Source organism: Diuraphis noxia, unplaced genomic scaffold, assembly GCF_037042655.1.
Source record: "Diuraphis noxia isolate RWA-SAM2 unplaced genomic scaffold, SU_Dnox_SAM2 contig0001, whole genome shotgun sequence".
Taxonomy (NCBI): Eukaryota; Metazoa; Arthropoda; class Insecta; order Hemiptera; family Aphididae; genus Diuraphis; species Diuraphis noxia.
Genome location: NW_028301711.1, coordinates 2,563,711 through 2,570,042, shown reverse-complemented (window position 1 = coordinate 2,570,042; position 6,332 = coordinate 2,563,711). Strand labels below are relative to the sequence as shown.

Genomic DNA, 6,332 nt, shown 5'->3' with positions numbered 1-6,332 from the left:
TCTATTAACTCTTTCCGGCACAAGAATTTCAATAAAATAAATACCATACCTGCACACAAATTGAAATTTTCAAAAATAACTTTTATTCGTAATAAAATTAACATTTTTTACACTTTAAAATGTTAAAAAAAAACACAATTTTTTTTTGTAACTTTTTGTTCACTTGCTGTATTAGGTGGGATGACATATGTCCCGCTGTGCATGAAAGGTTATACACCTAAAATAATAAATACTTTTACATTTTTTTCTTACATAATATATAACAGTTGATAATTAATTAATTAATATCTAATAAATTTTAATCATTAAATCATACTTTTTAAATATTGTGAAATTCGGCAAAACAGTTTCTGGTCTTCCCTAAGCATAGAGGAACTTCACAAATTGAACATATCCAGTCGGTTCTTACTTCTTTTTGTTTTGAACTGCAATTGTTGCACCTTCTCCTCGTCGATCTTTGTGGTTGATGAGCTGACTGTTCTAAGCGGACTTCTTTGGGTACTGATGGACTTCCTTTTTTTAAATGTTTAGGTGTGACTGGTGAATCTGATAAGCTACGACGTTTTTCAACTAAAGTTTTAGCAACCAGATCTCTTGATACGTGACGACGAAATTCTTTTATACTCATATTTTCGTTAGTTATATCATTGTACAGAATCCGAGCATTAACAACTGTAGCATCAAAAAAAAAGAAAAAAATACGGTGCCACCATTTTTGGCTTTTCCTATCAATTTGATAGGTTTTTTTATTTTGGTCAAATTTATCAACACAATTCATGTTAGAATTATAATCTTGTAATACAATTGGGCACGGAACCATAGAGACAGTTCCATCTTTTGCCTTACGTTTTACTTGAGTTACAATTTTAGGGTCATGGAAATTTGACAATAAATTTACAATTCTTTTATCTTTCCACTTTATAATTGATACATTATTTTGATCACTTATTGTCCAATCATAATCGCCAATTTTTAATTTTGAATCCGGTTTCATTTTTGGTAAATATTTTCGTGACGAATTTATAGTTCCACATGCATAGATTCCTTTTGTTTTTAAATAATTTAATAAAGGGACACTTGTAAAATAATTATCCATGTATAAATAATGGTTTTTATTTTGTATCGGTAGAGACAAATTTTTTACAACACTACCTCCGAGATCTTTTTGAACAACGTCACCAACTTTTCCTATATATAAATCAAAATTCCATAGGTATCCTTTCTGATCCACTAAAGACCAAACTTTATAGCCCTGTTTTATAGGTTTTTTGGGCATGTACTGTTTTATAGTAGATCTCCCTTTAAATTTTATCATTGATTCATCAACTGCGACAATACGGTGTGGATTGTAATATGTTTGGAAATTTCGTTTGATTTTTGTTAAAAAAGGTCTTACTTTATAAAGTTTATCATATCCCGGTTCACCTCGTTTTGGCATCATCACATTATTATTTATGTGTAGTGTCGAAAGTAACCATCCAAAGCGATTAACTGTCATCAAACTACTGATATACGAGTCATGGAGATCTGGTTGCGATGACCAATAATCCCTATAGCTGGGCATACGTTTTATACCCATCAACAAATTTATACCAAAAAAAGTCTTTAGCTCTTGAATATTAGTCTGAGTATGAGGTTTTCCAGTTTTCTGACTTCTTTGGAACGAATATAAGTTTGTTTGTTCAACTATCATGTTCATTATTTCGTCAGAAAATAAATAATTAAAAATTGAAAAAGGTGTATGACATCGAAATCTATCAACAGAATCACTGGGCCCTTCTAAGCTTTCAAAATTTGACAATGGAGGCCATATTGTAGTCGTATTTTTTGACCAATTTGGGGGCACAAATTCAAATTCTACTGTTTCAGTTATAATTTCATCCATAACTGGAGTGATGTTTTTTAAATTATTTTTTTCGGTAGTTGTTGGTGGATCGAAAAGGGCACGAGAAATTGTTTTTTTATTTTTATTGTTTTTAGTTACAGTACTTTTTTTAGCAGAATTAATTACTAGTATATCTGAGTTTAATTTTGATGTGCTACGAGTTTTTTTAGGACTAGGTAAAGTTAAAAGATTGCCATCATTTAAACATAATATTTCTACAAACTCATTACCTTCTTCATTTTCGTCAGATGAACTACTTTCGACGACTTCAATGGCTTTTTGCTGAGGTGGTAAATAATCTTGGTCATCAAAATCGTCTATATCAGTGAGACTGTTGTCATCAGAAGGTATGTCTTCAAAAAGATAGTCCACAATATTACTTTCATTCAGATTAGAACTCATTATAATTCAATAAAGTATTCGAAATATAAAAAAAATAAAAACGACCCAACCGGCACCACGGGTTAAAATTTAAACCACTACAATTATTGATATATCATGAAAACTAATAATATTATAATCATTATTATTACATACACGAAGAAAATACAATTTTATTTATGAAATGAAACAAGTCCGGAGTAATTCGACCTTCGGAATCGACTGATATGTACAATCGAATATTATATTCAGAAAAACGAACTGTTGACAAAATCGGAATTCCATTATCGTGTAAAATTAGCTGAAAAACCTATAAATATGTCTTGTAATATTTTTAAATTAGTTTAATATTAGTAACCATGTGTATATTAATAGTACACGGAAAATAATATCCATTTATAGTATTAGAATAAAATACGTTTAGAGGTGGGTTATTTTTCGTACCGCCGTGCTGGATCGGTCGACATTTTGGTGAGATAAACGTTATCCCGCCGTGCCGGAAAGAGTTAACTGATGAATTTTTTACTGCATTTGAAAAGTCTGTAGTTGCTATTAGGCTAAGTGTATGGCTGGCACATCGTAAATGATGAGGAAGAAATATTGCCTGCTCATTACTTTCATCATCTTCATCTGCTGCAATAACTTGAAATTGTAAAGTTTCTTCTGCTTCTAAATAAAAATAAAATCAACAATAATAATTATTATTATTGTTATAAAATATATCGATTAAAATAAAACCTTCATCGTCAAGATCCACATCATCTGTAATATGGGCTTGAATGTCATATCCAAACTCTTTGAATGCTTTTACAAAGTTTGATCCATTATCTGTTACGGTTGAAACAATTTGTTCTCGAAGAAGTGAACTCATTAAAAATGTCCTGCAATAATTCTGCTATGCGATCGTATGAATGTTTTCCAGTCATTCGTTTGCAGGCAAGTACACAGTTACCACGTTCCAATGTGTTTGCTGTAATCTAAAAAAAAATAATTTCGCAAATTTATAACGTAATTCAAAATCAAATAATTATAATGATGGATATTATTTAATTTGTATTTAGTACCCAGTGTGCTGTGACGCCCATAAAACTTCGATGTTTTGTTGACCAAATATCCGCTGTTGTAGTTATAAGTGTTCGTGGTTCAGTTGTAAACACATTTTTAATTTTGTCAATTACATTTATAAAATCCTCGTTAATACGACGACTTAGTGTTCTTCTCGAATACACTTGCAAGTCATTGTCTATGCCTAATTATTTTAAACTAGTAATATTAACGGAAATTGCTGACATTTTTATATTTGAATTAAGATAATAATTTACCTTTTATTATTTTTATAAAATGTTCATCCTCGACGGTAGACAAATGTCTCATACCCAAAACAACATAACGCATTATATTTTTATCTAGTTGATTCTGTTTATCTTGTTTATTGAAAAAACTTATTTTTGGTTGTTTAAGAGGACATAATTCAACGCTCGATGACTGGTCAAGAGGTCTCTTACGGCTATGGTTGCTAGTTGCGTTCTGTTTGATGTGTTCGTCGTATAGTGTTAATTTTTCAAAATGAACTCTCTAAAAATTATTTTATAAAATAAATATATATTATATATATACTAATATATAATATAATAATACATTACTTTTATATGCAGTCGAAAATTTGTGGTGAATTTAAGAGATCCAGAAAGTATTTTTTTTTCCTTTTTTACATCTTGGCATGTCATACATAATACTTTTACAGCATAATCAGACCCATTTGGTTCATGAGACAAAATTTTGAAAAAAATTCCATTTAATGACGGCGGAATTTTAATATTTTGTTCAGTAAAATAATCCATTAATAAAAATTTAAAAGTCAATATTTATAAAGCAACAAAATGTGAAAAAATCGTTAACGGCCATTTGACACAGTGACACAGTCACACTGAAGACAGGACGAATAGTATAATGTATAGAATGGTATAACAATTAACAATTCGAATAGTATACTGTAATTGCTTATCTTTACTTTTATTTTCTATTTTATGCGGGAATACCTACACGGCTAGACATTTACACTCATAATATCTAGGTAGCGGATTCATATTTTATGAGAACGAACATTTCAGTTGAGTGATTATCTATATAACTGTAGATACGTATATCGTATATGGGCTACGGATATACGGGCACCTTAATTTAATTTTATGTTTTCAAATTATCTTACAGCTTTACAAGTTATAAAATCATGTGGTATATTTTTTCGTTATCGTTAATTTTAACTCGATTGCACCCGGACAATTTTTCGTAAAAATACAATCCACGACGAAATTATCTAATATCGAAAATCAAAATGTCTTGGTACTATTCAGTACATATTTTTACAATAAAAGTATCTTATATCTTTTGGCAAAAAAGATACAAGGTACTGGTATAAAATGTATCATGATACATGATACGTGATACATTAAAATTATGTATCATGATACAAGATACAAGATACAATTGTATCTTTGATACGTATCTTTGATACATGTATCTTTGATACTGCCCAACCCTGAGTATAAAACACTCTATTTAAATAATATAATTGGTATTCGACAAATGATAACATCCTATAAATGTATACAATAAGTATTATTGTCACCCTATATATTAGATAACACTGCAATAACGGATGTTAAAAAAAAATAATCAGTCTAGCTACACAAACGTTGATATATAAATTATATATTATTATTATTATTATACGTAAATATTATTATACGTAATTATTCACCTTATACTTATACAGTTATACGTAATTATTCAACGTAGTTATGTTGTTATGCTTAAATGTATGTTTTAATGTTTCAATGTTTAAAAATTTTTATTTTTATTATAATAAATAATAGAAATGGGAAATGAAAAAGTTGAAAGTTATAGTGATAGTTCTACTAATTTGATCATCGAATGTAAACATGAAAATAAACAATGTCTAGGTGAAAATGGTAAATATGATAGTGATAGTGATTATAATGAATATAATATATTTAACCTGGTATTATCTCAAATCGAACTACGTAAAAAACAGTGTGAAGAATATGAACAAGAAATCAAGAAACTTAAGAAACTTAAGAATATGCTTTATTTCCGCAATGTGACAAAAAAGATAATAGAACAACGTGAATGTGAACGTGAACGTGAAAATCAACAACGACAACGTAAAAACACTAAACGTTGACGTGAACATAATTAATTGATTTACGTAGTTATGTTTTATGCTTAAATGTATGTTTTAATGTTTCGATGTTTAAAAATTTTTATTTTTTATTATAATAAATAATAGAAATGGAAAACTTTAAAGCATCTTTAAATAAATGCGGCAACACTCAATATGATTTTGTAAAATTAGATACATTAGAACAAGGAAAAAAATATGAGGTGACTTTTTTAGAATATTTTGATACAGAGCATGGTAAAACAATAACTGTTGTATTAGATAATAAAATTAGAGTATTTTTACCAAATAGATATTTAGATAATGATGAAATGATAGATGAAAATATATCGTTATATAAAAATTCGAAAACAAAATTTAATCTTATTTATAAAGGAATGAAAAAATTAAACAAAGGAAAATCAATGCATTTGATTGATTTTGAATAAATTAGAAAAAAAATATATATACTTTTATAAATGGTATTTATAAAAGTAAAAAAAAAATGGTTATATTCATTTACCACAACCAGAATTCAATGATAATAATAAATTCAAAATAGGTCTCGAATCAATGTATTTAAAAAGTTTAAATTTGATTAATATTGAATCAGATTGTAAAATAGAAATTGAACATAGAGAAATATATATAAAAAAAGGTATATATAGCATTTCATATTTAAATAAATTAATTGAACCGGTATTCTTATCTTATAATAATAAAAAAATTCAAATTGAATCTCCTTGTTATTATAAATTAGATGAAAAATTTAAAAAAAAATTAGGATTTGAAAATACAGAATTTGATTTTTCATTAGTTGGTAATACTTTAATGTGTTGTCCTACTTCTGAAGAAAAATATATAAATATAGATCAAGAATGTATA

General features: G+C 27.8%; 1 pseudogene; it reads right to left on the bottom strand.

The window, feature by feature from the left end:
- Nucleotides 1–2,818: 2,818 nt before the first annotated feature.
- On the bottom strand, nucleotides 2,819–3,351 carry LOC149059309 (uncharacterized; annotated as a pseudogene).
- Nucleotides 3,352–6,332: the final 2,981 nt, after the last annotated feature.